Here is a 15,677-nt window from a genome sequence, read left to right as displayed (position 1 = left end):
TTATTTAAGGAAGAGAAAATTGCTTTTAAATGAAGGTAAGGGTAAGCTGAATATCCCCGTGTATAATGTGAGATGATGTCGTCTTCAGGACCCAGCTGTGCTCATGAGCTTCCAAGGGGTTTTATGTTGAAGAAGAAAAGCTTATTTGTTTTGATGTGTGGACTAATGACATCACTGCAGAAACCATGAAATGTCCAAGATTGTGTGCAGATCAGAGTTTTAAAGTTTTCTATTTCACAAGCCTGCCAGGGCAGCAGAGACAGAATGCATTAAAGCGAATTAATGTTTTACCTCAATTCTCAGTTTTAAAGCTGAGAATTGATTTTTGTGTAGAGATTGGCCCTTTCCCCTTTCCTACTGTCAACAGAGAGACATCTGCATAGACTACAAAGGAAGTTCATGGTACTTTTGTCCACTATCTTAAGAAAAGTGTGTTTAAATAGGTACATTTTGCAATTTGTCTTTAAAATTCAGCTAACTCAGCCTTTGGTTGACAGTAGAAAGAATGAATCCCAGAGTCACGGACTAAGCCATTACTTCCGAACCCAGGACTCCTGAGCTGAAATCTGAGGCCCTAACTGATCTCAGCTATCAGGATGATTGGTGGGTTCTCACTGACCCAAGAGCATTTCTCTTTCTCTAGGCCCTGCATTACAGAAACTTTTCTTTGACTTAGGAGAGCGGGATGGGGAATGCCCTTTGGAAACATCAGGAATTTTTCAGATGAGTTAGAGTAGTTGCTGCAGATTGACTGAAAATGAACTTTCTTTCCTCACCTGCGAGCTTGAGCTCTCTACCTCCACAGTGCTCCTAGCTCTCAATGACCCAGGGAACAGCAGCCAGAGTTCTGAGGCCAGAGTTCATTTCATTTCTGACACCTAGGGAAAAAGCATATATTGCGCCTCTTGCTTGTAATTTACAAATGTCTTTTTGCCATGATACAAGCGCCACAACTTGGTAACGCCCAAATGTAATGAGTTCCCCCAACCTTTAGAGGCACATTCATTCCTAGCCATTAGAAATAACCTTCTTGTAAATGTATTCAGGCAGTCAAATGGCTTCTAGAGCTTCTGGGCTTTGGTCCATCTCTTTGCAGTGTCTATTCTAGAGTGCATGTGCTACTCTCTTCTGTCGGTTAGAATGCCAGACCTGCGCATGTGTATGTGGTCGCCACTTTCTAAGGACTGTCCCACAAATACGATATAAGCCATAATACTTATACTACACCTAATGGGGAATCTCTTTCTGCTCAAGTGTTTTGGGGCTTTTTTTGGACAGGAAGGTGAATTCTGTCCTGACGTATGTAGTCCACGTGGCCATGCTGGATAAGTGAGGACAGAAAACTCTAGGCAGCCATAGAATTGTTACACTTATCAGACCTTCTTTGGGCTATTGTGAAAAAAAGAAAACCTGCCCACACCATCCAAAAGGGAGTGAAATTAGTAGTAGTGAGCATTGGTCCAGCAGCTGGCCAGTGATTTCTGAATTTGCCTAAAGGTTAATAAGATGGCTAATTATAAATAAATTGCATTCCATAATTAAAAAGATAAGATCCAAGTCATTTATTGTATCTTCAAATAAAGTTATACCTGAGGGTTGGGTTTTGATTGTTGCTAAAGGAGATTGTGTTTATCAGATTACTAGCAAATGCACTTGCAGGCTGATTAGTTAAAATCTAAGGAAATGGGAAGCTATTTATACAGAACAGTTCCTATATTTCCATACTGTTAAATAAAAGGCAAGATAATAAAATTCTCATTAGGCTGCTGTGGTTTATTTCTTCTCTCTCTCTCTTTGTTAAAGGAAACATTTAAAACTACCAACAAGCAATGACAAAACTTGAGATATTTCAAGGGCTTAATTATTGTCTGTGAATATCTTGCCAGACTCCATGTCAACTTTTGTAAAGCTTTTACCTGTCACAAAGTGTGTGTATGATGCTCCCTTCATTAAAAGTCAGCTGCATGATCAAAAGGGGCTGTTGGTGTGCGAATTAGAAAATGTTAAAATGATAGCCGACTACTCCCATTGGTTCCAGATTACTGAAGTTTTATTGCACCTACTACTACATCCTACTCTGTATGTAGATCAGAACCATAGGGGGACTAGTAAATATAAATAATGAGCAATTTTGTCCTTGTCCCCCCATATTTCCCCAGTGGGAAAAAGCCTTATTGTCAGTAGAAGTCATGATGATTATTGATTAGGATGATATTTACAGTAGTGCCTAGAAGCCTTGACTGGGGCCTAACTGAGTTGGGCATTATATGTGGTAAGAAACAGTAGCCTGCCTCAAAGAGTTTATGATCTAAGGCCCTAATCCTGCAAGAACTTATTCACCTGCTTGCCTTTCTTCTTCTACATAAGCATGTGCGTAAATCCTTGTTGGATTGGGGACAAGACAGGCAAATGATGGGAGACAGAAAGTAGTGTTATCCCCATTTCACAGATGGGGGAAGTAAGGCACACACAGAGCTTGATTTGACCAAGATCAAACAGGAATCTGTGGCAGAGATCAGATCTGAACCTTGTTTTGGGGAAGAGAAGGGAATAATGCTGACTGAAAGTGTGGAAAGGTTTTCATGAAATATTTTGTGTGTTTATTTTGGAACATCCAAAATTTCAGATGTTCAAGGTTAACACTAGAGATAGGAAAACACTGAGGGGGAAAAAAGTGTGTATTCATTTTAATCTTTAACCAAATTTACTGTAGGTTCCTTTTGAGTTTTGCTTTTCGTGAATATTCTAGCTAACACTTGGCTGAAAAGAATGTTCACAGCAATACCAAATTTTAGGAGAATATTGGAAAATGTTTGCGGAAAATGAAAGCTAGCTTGCTAAGTAGGTGGAGTAATTTTTCAGTATAGTTACATTTTGTATAGCTAGATCCTCAGCTGGAGTAAATCAGTATAGATCCATTGACTTCAACTGGGCTAGATTAGTTTACATTAACTGAGGATCTGCCCCATTATTTTTAAATAAATTGCATAATTAACATTACCAGGAATATACAAATAGATGAGGAATGTATGGTTAATTTTCCTATCAGACACAGTGGTATGTATTTCTCAGCTATCACGATAAAGGGAATATAATAGTAGAATATAGGCCAATTAGACAGAATGCATCAATTGTCAGCCTTTATCAGTTTAGCTCAGTACAAGTCTACTTGTTTAGAATTAGTACTAGTTTTTCCCCCTGCCACTATTATTTCAGGAATTAATTGATTCAGTTATTGCATCAGTGAGTAAAGGTATCCCCTTACAACAAATGGGAAAACAACATCAGAACTACACTAAGAACACAATCACATAAACGAAGACAAATGTTAAATGTAAAATAGAAAATCTATAACATTGCTTTCCTCAGCACTGCAACCTCCTACCACTTTTTGTTTTCTTTTACTTCTGGGGAAAAGGCCCCAAAAATGTTTTAATAACTAAAACTCATAAGTATCTAAAAGTTTTGGGGACACTTCAGAAGCATGTGAGATTTTGCTCATTGGCCCTTGCATTGAGGTTGACACACCTCACTTAAGCAAATGGAGGGGGCCCAGGAAAAATCTTTACTTGGGTTCTGTAGAACTGGATGAACTGATTTTTCTAGCTCAGGGGTAGGCAACCAATGGCACGTGTGCCGAAGGCAGCACGCAAGCCGATTTTCAGTGGCACTCACACTGCCCAGGTCCTGGCCACTGGTCCAGGGGGCTCTGCATTTTAATTTAATTTTAAATGAAGCTTCTTAAACATTTTAAAAATCTTATTTACTTCACATACAACAACAGTTTAGTTATATATTATAGATTTATAGAAAGAGACCTTCTAAAAACATTAAAATGTATTACTGGCATGCAGGGCCGCCCAGAGGATTCTGGGGGCCTGGAGTCTTCGGCGGCAGGGGGCCCCTGCTTCGGCAGTAAGTTGGCGGTGGGGGGCCCTTCCGTTATGGGACCTGCCGCTGAAGTGCCCCAGAGACCCACGGCGGGGACTCCCCCACCTCTGAATTACAGCCGAAGCGGGACCCGCTGCCGAAGTGCCGCCGGGTCTTCGGTGGCAATTCGGCAGTGGGGGGCCCCCGCCACGGGTCTCCAGGCACTTCAGCGGTGGGTCCCAGAATGGAAGGGCCCTCTGCCACTGAATTACTGCCGAAGACTTGGCGGCGGGTCCCGCTTCGGCGGTAATTCGCCGGCGGGGGGTCCTTCCGCAGTCGGCGAAGACTAGGAGCGGAGGAAGCTCCGGGGGCCCGGGTCCCCCAAGAGTTTTCCGGGATCCCCGGAGGGAGTGAAGGACCCCGCTCCAGAGGCCCTGAAAAACTCTCATGGGGGCCCCTGCGGGGCCTGGAGCAAACTGCCCCTCTTGCCCCCCCCCCGGGTGTCCCTGCTGACACGTGAAACCTTAAATTAGAATGAATAAATGAAGGCTCGGCCCACCACTTCTGAAAGGTTGCCGACCCCTGTTCTAGCAGCTCTGGTTTTAGTACAAGTAAAGCTGATCATTTTTCAGTGCTCCCTATTCCCTCTTTCTCCGCTGTCTGGACAGAGAGCAGACCAAGTTATGTTTACTTTGAATCATGTAGGTCTCAGAGGAAGGACACTTCAATCTAGCAGTTTCTGTTGGGTTGGAAATGTTCTAATTTACTATGGATTAGACCAGACTGTGCTGGCATCAGCCCAGGAGCTTTATTAGCTGAGTTATGAGGCATGCTGCTTACCTTTAGTTCCCCCAAGCCAGTTGTTTTCTAGGATGCTACCATCTTGCAGTTATAGGTAATGTGATAGTTGGAGTGTTTGACACTCAGTGCTGCTATTAGCTCCTTGCTGTATCATGATAGTGTAAATGTCAGGTGGAGATGAAACCCATTATGCTCCACAGCAGTATGAACACAAATCCTCGGGCTGATTGATCTCATTTATTCCAGTGCAGATCGAGTTCTCTCCATTACTTCACTTACATTGCCCTGACTTTTAAGTTAAAGGTTGGGACAACTGTCGGAATTGTAATTTCAAACCTGTTTATGGTACTGTAGAGAGCCTCGTACAGTATTTGTGTACTCGGTTTGCATGGGAGAGTTAACACTATTTTTTAAAATTTTTTTAAATTAAACATGCTATTTATTTTTATATTGCACTGAGACCTCAAGTAAAACTTTCAGGGCAGCTTCATTGAGACACTGCTCTTTATGGAGATCAGACTCCCGATTCTTCATTGCTGAAACTGGCTTAGAGCATAACATGTGACCCAAGTTCATCCCTGATATTAACCTCATCCTCTTACACCTCTCCCCCATCTATAAAAAAAAGATAGATGAATCTCTGCATCTACTACTAAAATGCCCTCCACTGAAGCTACCTATATCAATTTCAGCAGCGCTCTGGATTTTCCTGGGAGGTGTCCCAGCCAAATACTAGCTAGGCGTTATGCTGCCTGATTTATGAAATCTGCTGAGGCCACGGGCTGAGGTGATTGTGGCTGAAGTACGGGTATGTGAATTACACAACTATGTCTTATAAAGGTCACAGGCTGGCTATGTTACACTAGGCCCCCGCAAAGTGAATGTCAACAGCTGGATGGAGGGAAAATAGATGAAAAGCACTCTCCAAAATGTCTGTATTTACACTTTAAACAGGGTGCACTGAAGCCCAACGCTATTATCAGGCAGTGGTATTTATTGCCATTATCTGGCTTGACAGCTCCAGGCCTCCAGCAGCCCTTCCAAATACTGCTGCTGATTTGCTGCAAATGTTAAGCTGGCACACTGCAATTATTTGTCAGCACTATAGCTTTCCCCTTTTGCCCCCGGTCATCAGACACATATGGCGATGTGTGAGCATCATGTGAAATGATTCACTCCTAAACCTGGAAATAGAGCGCTCCAAAAGCCCTATTCATGACTGAATAATTAGATGACAAACATATATTAGCAAGAAGTGATTGCCCATCACAGAGGGCTCTCAGCCTTGTGGCATATACAATTGCAGTCTTCCAAGCTTTTAAAAACGGATGTAGGGTTCTTTCCTTGGTCAAGTCTATTTGTGTTCTCATTACTCTGGCTGCACTGGCAAAGGGAAGTTGTTAATCGGAGGGAATTTTCGAGGTAGAGGGAAGTTTTTAATCAGTGTGTGTATGTAGAGCTTGTACTGGTTGGGACCCTGATTCAGTAAGGCTCTTAAGAACATACTTAACTTTAAGCATGTGGCGAGTCTCATTGAAGTCAGTGGAGGACATCTGAAGTCGATGGGTCTACTAGGATGCTTAAAACTAAGCACGTGCTTAAGGCCCAATTTTTTAAAGTTATTTAGGCAACTCCTAACTGATTTAGGAGCCTGAATCCCATTGATTTTTGGTTCCTAAGTGCCCAACTCCCTCCTGTACATGTAAACTAGTCTCCTAACTCAGTAATGCGTTGCAATGCTGAGTGTTTTGTGGAACTGGGACCCTGATACCTATGTGTGAATCTCTAACTCTTTAACGGAGAAGTCAGTACCAGTTCCAAACAAGTAGACTTGTACTGAGCTAAATCATTTTCAGTATGGGCCAAACCCTGAAGTCCTCAGTTTTTCTAAGTTAATAGGATTTTTGAATGAGAAAGGAGTGTGCAAAACCCAAATCTGAATCTAGTCAAATTCTGTTTTTGCATACTCCTATAGTTCTCCTTTTAAAAAAAATATTGAGTCCAGAATGGTGTTGCAAACCCAACATTTAGTCTGAGAGAGTCACAAAACCTCAAACTTCCAGAGGTTCAACTCCCCACTACCTACCTGAACTTTGGTACTAGGAGGAGGTATCTGAAGATGACACTGTGGATCCGATGAGTTGATACCGGTGGCAGTGTTCTCTGGAGCTGTTTGTCTGCTTCACCTGCTTGTGTTGCACTATGAAGAAATAGCAGTGACCACTGTACCAGACAGGTTTTCTGACTGACCAATGATCTGACCACTATAGCAAATTCCACTTCAGATTGTTAAAGTAAATCAGTCATGAAATGAAGAATGGGGTAAGCCTTTCTGCTTGCTGAAAGATCAACAGGACCAGGCCTCTTGCCAGCCCCAGCTGGCTAAATAGTCATTTAAATAACATAGGTGGTGGCATTTTTCAGTAGTGCTTAGGGTTGGCCTTACTTGAGTCTGACTGAAGTCATTAAAGCTTCTATTGATTTCAATGGAAGCAGAGTTAGGCCAGTGCTGAGAGCTTTTGCTCGTCCCACCTGTGAAGTCCCTAACTTAAGATCATACCCTAGCCCATGTTCCATAATGAAAAATATTATTTTCACTGAAGCAACCAAGTCTTTCAGTCCCTTGTTAGCTGAGATCCTATGTCTGAGTAATAGCGTACAGTCATTACTCTGAATGTGTGCCTGCAACCAGAGGAAAAGACAAGTGGCAGCACTTTGGTAACATTTCATGATATTGATTTTGGATGAAATTATTTTTAATATACTAAAAGTTAAAGCTGGATACAATGGGGGCATGAGGTAATTTCATTCCCCCTCATGAATATATCATACATTAGCCCAAATTTTATTGAAAACTATTATGCTCTATTAAACAAACAGTACAGAAAGTTCTCACAAGAAGCCTCGTGGGAAGAGTCATTTGCAATTTTTTTGGTCATGGTTCTGAAATTAACTAGTGTCAACACTGTATTTAATTTATTTTATCTGCCCTGCCCGTAAGAGCACCTCAAGACCATGCATTTATTCAGGACTAGAGTGTGTTTTATATAAATAAGAAAGAAATCTGGGTCAGGCATGATCATGGTGCTGAGCCATCTGTGAATAAAGGCAAATTATTCACTTCAGAGCCACTCATTATTTGCTCAAATTTAAAAGGGAAGGATGATGGTTTTCCAGTCAGAAAAGAATAAACTCAGATCTAGCACTGAGAGATGTATACAACATGTCGTCATACTCCCAGGCTGCAATGTTTATTTGAGTAACACTAGCTTCTGAAATTTAGACAGCTTTTTCTCCAACATGGCGTCCTTGCATCACCAGTAAATAGTCAACAGTTTAGGAAGAGAGATGAAACAATGGACGACATTCTGATACCATCACTCCTGGTGCATAGTGCCTTACTCCAGGAAGAGTCCCACTGTAGTCATAGTGGAATGAAGTGCTACCCAACATGACTAATATAGCCCAATGGATTTAGTTAGCTTCTTTCTTATAAATCTCCCTCCTGAAGCCCAGATACATTAAAGACTGTGAAGTACTCAGATACCACAGTAATTGGAGCCATAGAAATATCTTAGCGAGAACTATAACACTACTACTGTGTTCTCATTGCTTTAGCTCCACAGCAATGATTTTCCAAGGCTGAGAAAAGTTTGTTGATCAGCATGTATGCGTAGAAGATGACACTGTTTTGAGCCCTGAATTAATAAAGCACTTAAGAAGGTAGGTGCTTACCTTTAAGCACAGAAGTAATCTCATTGAAGTTAATGGATAACATCTAAGGCGCAGACATGTAGAATGCCCATTTACTGATTCAATGTCTATAATCTGAACCGCACTGAAATATGCATAAGATCCAATCCTAGTTTCCTTGCACATGAAAAATTCTCACTGATGTAAATATTTGTGATTTTCAAAGCTGATTACTGGATTTAGCCACGTTGCTTCAGTTTATTTCAGTGGAGAGTAGTGGGGGTAAATTCCCTAATCAGCTTAGAAATTCTCAACCAATAGGAGTATTTAGATCCTAAACTATTAGAGACTGGGACTGTCTATTACTCTGTTAATACGGTGCCTGGGGTAAGGGGCCACATTCTTGGTTGGTCATTAAGCGGTATGGTAGTAAATATGAATAATAATGAATATGGGATGCGAGATAAAACCTAAAATTCCTTATCCAAAGAACAGAGTTACAGAGAGAGGGAGTGCTGAGCAAGAGACCTAGGACTTCAGGCAAGAATAAACAGTTAAAAGGAGACGAAAACATGGGATATAAGAAATGGGCTATAGGTACAGTACGCCTAGGACAGAATACATAAGGAAAGAATTTACTGCTTGCCTGGGAGAAACCTGTTATCGGTAATGGAATTAGTACATTAACTCTTCACAAAATCCACCTCTCGTACTTAATAAACAACAACGTAAAAACTCTTGTGCACTCATTCAAAAATCAGTGAAAAAGGATGTGTTCTGTTTCCTGGTTCTGAAATGGCACCTTGGTCTCCTCTCTCAGCCACACATCCCTTCATTTCACCATCCTCCTCACTGGTAATTTTGGGGTATATTCTGAAGGTCTGAGTTTAAAAAGGATTGGACCATAGTTTTTTTTTTTTTAACTTTTTTTCAACTAATAAGGATATCTTGAAATATGAAGGATATTTTTTTTATAACTGCAGGGTAAAAAAGACCTGAGTTTTATGAGTCAGCTCTGCTTATCCATTTAATTCAAGGCTGGAAGAGGACCTGTACTAATTTCCTAATAGTTTTTTTATGAAGATAATCAGTCTTCTCTCTCTCTCTTTTTTTTTTTCTTTTCTGTGTACCTTATAAGCATACTAAGCCTAGAATTATATTGATTTCTGTTAGGTACAATGTTATTTATTTCATGTCCTGTTCTGTTTTATAGTTTTGCTATGTACTGTCAAAGAGTTGCTGTGCTCCATCTCAGACACAGCTGCATTTTATTGGTGGCTGAAGGGATTCCTGTGTAGGAGCTGATTGTAGATTCACCACTAGCTCTGAGTAAGGGACAGGGCAGAGCAGTGCAAGGACAAACTCACTGCTCTGTGACTCACGCTGGGGTCTGGGGGGTGGGGGAATAAGCCCTGCCTAGGTGACCAGATCACAACACTAAAATATCAGGACACATTGGGGTGCCATCAGCCCTGCCCACAGTCCACCCCTCCTCCTCCCAGGCTACACCCTGTTGATTACTGATTACTCTCGCCCCTCGCTCCACCGATATGGTCACAAGGTGCCCGTTATCTACCGGGTAATGAGCATTGGGATAGGGCGGAGGTTCGATCACTGGATGTCCTCGGGAGGGGTGACAAGTGCCCCGAAGGTAGCAATGGGGATAACGCAAACAATCAGTCGTGGGGTTAAAATTGAGGGTTTATTAAATGGGTCACAGGTGAGGATAAGGAACAACTTAATACTAGTTACAACTTGGGCTTACAATATAATACCAGAACAAATAATAAAAATACTGCAATTACAAACAGAAGCTGACCCTGGTACCTCTCTAGGTCCCAGTAGTTATTCAGGTCCTTCCAAGGGTTAGTAAGGGTGCTGTTGGTGCTATTATTAAGCATAAGTGCAATTACTCGTCTAAATAAAAGCAAAATGCAATAAGACAACTAAAGCTTGCCGTGAGACTCCGGCTTACAACACGATCACAGATTCAGTTAGCTAACAAAAAAAAATAGCAAAATCAGCAGCTATGCATACTCACACACACAAACCACAAAAGTTTCATTATCACCGGCAAATGGGTAGGCTCCTTAAAACACGCGGCCGAGGGAGTCCTCGAGTTGATCAGGCTCGGTTTCGGGAACAGCTTTCTGCGTCTCTCCCTGTCCACTGCTTACACGGTGGGCAATTTATAAGGGTAATGACGTGTCCAATTTTTTGGCCAGGTTTCTCCTAATTAGGAGATTTACAGGTGCCTCGTTACCACCCTCAGGGAGGTGGGGGGGGGGTTTCCTGGAAATGGCTGATCACAAAATTTGCCTAGCCCCAACGGAAACTTTCGGAAATGTTTCTCGCTTGAGTACGTGCAGGCTCGTTTCCTGAACATGGAGGCCAGGGCAAAAGCTGCTTAAAGCTGCAGCACTAACATAGGCACTAACATGCCCCCGTGCCCTGGGCTCCATGTGAACGTTATGCCTATACCTCAGATTCCTCGTCCGACTCGCCGTCCCCTTCTACAAGAGGGCGTGTGTCGGGGGAAGAGGCAATGTAGGCCGACCCGATAACACGATGGACTCAGGCTTTTAAGCAGGCACAGCCAAGGCAGAGCAGGATACACCCGACCAGGAGGGAGATAAGGAGAGATTGGAAATAAGCCTTGTAGGCTCCGAGACCCAACCAATCGAGCCAGGACCAAAATCGGAAGGTCTCCCTGGACTCACGCACGGCGGTTCCTAAAGCCCTGAGGTTATTAATTACTTCCGTTAAGTTTCCAGATACAGAAGAAACAGAGACACAACACTTATCCTTAAACTGTGGGTACATGGATATGAGGGTCTCACAAAAATCCCGTGATTGTAACAGAAATTGTATCATTAATCGGTTCTGAAAAGAATAATCTGATAATTCTGTTAGCTGCTGATTAACTAAATTAAAACCTTTTGCAGTGGTATTTGCCAGCGTTTCAATAGCCAGTGATTGGAATAATACTTGCTCACGTAATAACATATATCCAACGGGGTTAAACGAGACCACTGAAGACACTACAGAGGACAGCGCACCCTTTGCCTTCTCCCACCAACCCCAGGAACGTCGAACCCGTCTGGCTGAGTAGGGATGCCAGGTCTTAACATAAATACCACCTTCTTTTATCAGGATAGAGCCAATGGTACATATACCTCTAGGGATAGGGGGGAGCACCGTATAGGCTGCCTCGCCACACAGCCAAAAGTGACCGGGTCTGGGGGACCAAGGGGAAAAGGCAGAGTTCTGGCATGCCGAGCCTCCCTTAAAAACTAACTTCTTAATGTGGCTGTGGGATAGATATGTGTGTTTAAGGGGCTGATAAATTTTTTTGCCGCTATAAGTGATGCCGCTGGACCCAATTTTCCGGCTGTGGCTACCGCATAAAACGGGGGGTGGGGACGTACGATTGAAAATAGGGCTGCTGGCCGTCTCATTTCCGTCTACAAGCTGCCACTGGGAACAATTGGAGTAGACCCCAACCCAAATGGTTTCTGTTCGATTATTTCCCAAAAAGGCCCAACAGTGGGATGCCATGGGCCTTTCCCCAGGTGACAAGGGGAGTGGGCCCATATGACGTACCCTAGTTTCATTAAAAATAGAAAAAACAAGGGGGGAAATGGGGTCGAAAAGATCGTTTGTGCAACCTGTCCATTGTACGGTGGGGAGCCACTGAGCAAAGGGGGAAGAGCAATTAAGGGGACCATTAATGCTACTAAAATTAAACACTAAAGGCAATAAATCAAACAAAGGCCTATTACAGACAGCCTATTTGAACATGCAAGGCAGTTATCAGGGGTCAGTGAGGATAAGTCGATGTTTCCTCCCAGGACTTCCTGGATCCAATAGGCTGCGAACATAAGCCGATGGGTATTTTCGCCCACAGGATACGGATGTCTTAGGTTCAGCAAATCTGGGCTCTCCTGGTTGTCGTCCCGGCTTCCTGCCACTATGGCGAGCTGCAAGACAAAGCAGAAGGCGGCCTTATAGGCCCCTGTTAGTTCGCTCCTGATTCAGAACGTTTGCTTATCCAGTTATGGTGGACCAAGGTGTGGTTGCCCTGGACATCTACAACCGTATAGGTATTGGGATATTTACCTGCAGTTACAATTTGTGCAGCGGAGGGTTCTCGGTGACCTGAGGCCTGTGGCTCAGCCACCCAGACAAGTTGGTCAGGGTGATATACGGGAGTCCAGGGGCCTCTAGGCCTGGGGCTGATTTCAGGCCAACGAGAATAGTTTGCATTGAGGGAGATAAGAACCTGTGGTAATAGCGCACTCCAACCCTTATAGTCAACGTTGGGATTAACTGAACGTATCATGGTTTTCAGAACCCCGATTTTCCGCTCTACAACGCCATTACTTTCGGGGTGATATTTTAAGTGAATATGGAGAGAGGCCCCCCATCCCAACACCAATGCTTCAAAACGTTTGCTGGTAAAAGGGGGTCCCCCATCTGCTTGAACTTCGGAGGGCACACCCCATGCCGCGGCCACCTGTTGCAGCGCCCCAGCCACAGCCGCAGCCGTGGTGGTATTCAGGGGGATGCAGTGAGTTTGACGGGAGCCCAAATCCACCACTACGAGAGCCTTTGGGTGGCGACGGGCTCCGGGTAGAGGTCCCATTAAATCTATTTGCCACACCGCGCCGGGAGGAAAGTACTCAGCAGCGTACGCCCACCGCTCGTAACGCGGGCGGTTTTGGGACTTGATTTGTGCACACTTAAGGCAGGACTGTACTATTCTTTCGCAGTCCTGCCGCCGTACCTCGGGTTTTCCCTGAGCACCTAGGGCTAACTGATTGTATAGGCGGCCGCTAGGCAAATGCCCCCAATCCTCATGAAGCCATCGGAGGAATGGATCGGTTTTGAGCTGGAGCTGTTGCCCCAGGCACACTTGGGGCACTTGAATTTCCCTTATTTTTTGGTCCAATTTGGAGTGGAGGGGGTTAGAATCAGGACGATGCGATGGGCAATGGGTTATAAACCAGGGCCGGGAGAACTTACGTACCAGGTTGAAAATAGTGTCCCACGGGCCTAAATGCTGTGGGGTTAGCCTCTCCCGTGAGAATGCTGAGACAAAATTGTGAGTCTATGCCCAACACGACTTGAATAGAAACGGAATGGGCCTGGGTAATGTGCTGGGCAGCGAGAAGGACCCCATGGATTTCGCTATGTTGGGCCGATGAACCCGGGGGAAGGAGATCAACCTGGAAGTGGTCGCATTTAGCACAGAGGACTCCTGCCCGGGTGGTTGGGGAAGTGCCCCCGTCGGACACAATCCAGGGGTCATATTTTGTTTCTATACACAAGGGTTCCGAGGCTGCTGGGAATCGGACATCGTTTGGCAGCGATTTAAGCGTCCATTCCCGCCACGTGATTTCCCCCAAATAACACAGCTGTTGCCAAGTTAGGCTGGTCCCGTGAAAACTAGGGGGGGGCAGCCGCGTGAGCCAAGGAATGAGGTGTACCTCTGGGCCGATCAGGGTTCCTTTACTAGATAGCGGAGCCCAAATGCGTGCCTCGCCTGCAGCTAGCAACATAAGTCCTATGGGTCCATATCGATACTGAGGGCCCTTGAGCCGTCGGGCCCAGTTATAGACCGGTTGCCCGTCTTGTGATACTGAGTACCCATAGTGATGTTGTGTAAAGAAAAGGGTAATGGTAAAAGGTGAGTCCCTTTTATATTGCGCTAGCCGTGGGTTAAAGGCAAACCAGGCGGCTATTCGTTCCAGGCTTTTTTGGGCCTCAGGACTCCATATTTCCCGTTTCCGTTTGGACGAGAGGGGTTCCTGGATCATTTCAAGGTCTACGAGGTGTTTATCCGAGATGAAGTGTCGGTGATAATTAATTAGGCCTAAAAGTCTCTGTAGTTGCTTTTTATTTTCGGGCGGGTCTTTTACCCAAGGGTCTAGAATTCCCGAGGTGGGTTGGCCACAGTTGTAGGGGTCATAATGTTGGCCTAAAAAGGAAAAGCTTTGAGAGGGCACGAGGTGGCTTTTTGTCTCATTAATTCGCCACCCATTGGCCTTTAGTTCGGCTAACACGGTGTTAGTTACGTGTTGGACTATGTGTTTGTTGGGCCCAATTATGATTATGTCGTCTACAAAGGCTAAAATGGTGGTGCCCCCAGTGGCTTCTACCCCTTTTAAGGTTTTTGCAAGAGCGGACGTGGCCAAGGCGGGGGAATTACAGAACCCTTGAGGGCACACCTTCCACTGGTACTGTGCGCCCCGGAACGCGAAGTTTAGGATTTGGGGTTTGTCCTCTAACGGGATTTGATAGAACATATCCTTTAAATCCAGGGTGCAGGCCCACCTCCCACTGGCATCGCTTAGCTGCTGCCGTATTTCTGGAATGGTGGCTGGGCCCACAAATGGAAGGTGTCGGACTCGACTGTTTGCTTGTCTATAGTCGATGACCAATCGAAATTCAGAGGGGTTGCCAGGCTTGGGGATACCCCAGCCGGGCGATAGATAGTTTGACGCGGTTGCCTGCGTTATCCGTCCCTCCTTTAATAATTGGTTGAGCAATTGCTTAATGAGGGGGATGCCTTCAGGCTTCGTGGGAATAGGGGAAAATTTCCATGAACTGTTATTAACAAGCTCGGGGCTATGGGGGGTGAGGGGCATCGGGCGACAGGGTGACAGGCAGGGCCTGACAGACCTGTTTTTGTAATCGTAGTCGTTTTATATCCCCAACCCCCGGCAAATTTGTTCCTCCCAACAAAGCCTTAACTTTCCTCTTATACCCTTTGTGAATCAGAGTAAAGCAGACTACGGGTTTTTCTTCAATGCTGTTAAGACCCTGAATAAACATAGTAGAACTTGTGGGTACATGCGGTACATCGGGTTTAATAACGGAGATTTGAGCTCCGGTGTCCAACAGGAAAGATACAGGGGTGTGAAGGGGTTTGGGACCGGCTACCAATAGGGTGTAATATGGTCGCTCATCCCATGTCTCCATGGAGGCCGGGGCGCACCCGGCCTCTACTCGTTTTTTGTTCTCAAATAATCGTCCCAGTCCTTCCATCCTAACTGTTTCCCCAGATCTTGTTGTTGGGAGTTAGACATCTTCCGCAGTGCTTCCTTGGGCATCCCCTTATGTAATAGGAACCCAAAAAGCGCCCTTTCAGCCTTGGTACGTTCAGGGTGCTTAGGTTGACCCTTATTAACAGGGTTCTCAGCTGGAAGGGCTGAGATGGGGCTCTTGGGGGCTTGTGGCATTCGAAGACGGGACATGGCCTCATATAAAGTAATAAGAGGTTGCCCAACCCACCCATGCAGTAGTAGGGT

The sequence above is a fragment of the Gopherus evgoodei genome, chromosome 8, assembly GCF_007399415.2.
Source record: "Gopherus evgoodei ecotype Sinaloan lineage chromosome 8, rGopEvg1_v1.p, whole genome shotgun sequence".
In the NCBI taxonomy this organism is placed as follows: Eukaryota; Metazoa; Chordata; order Testudines; family Testudinidae; genus Gopherus; species Gopherus evgoodei.
This window is presented reverse-complemented; position numbering follows the sequence as displayed.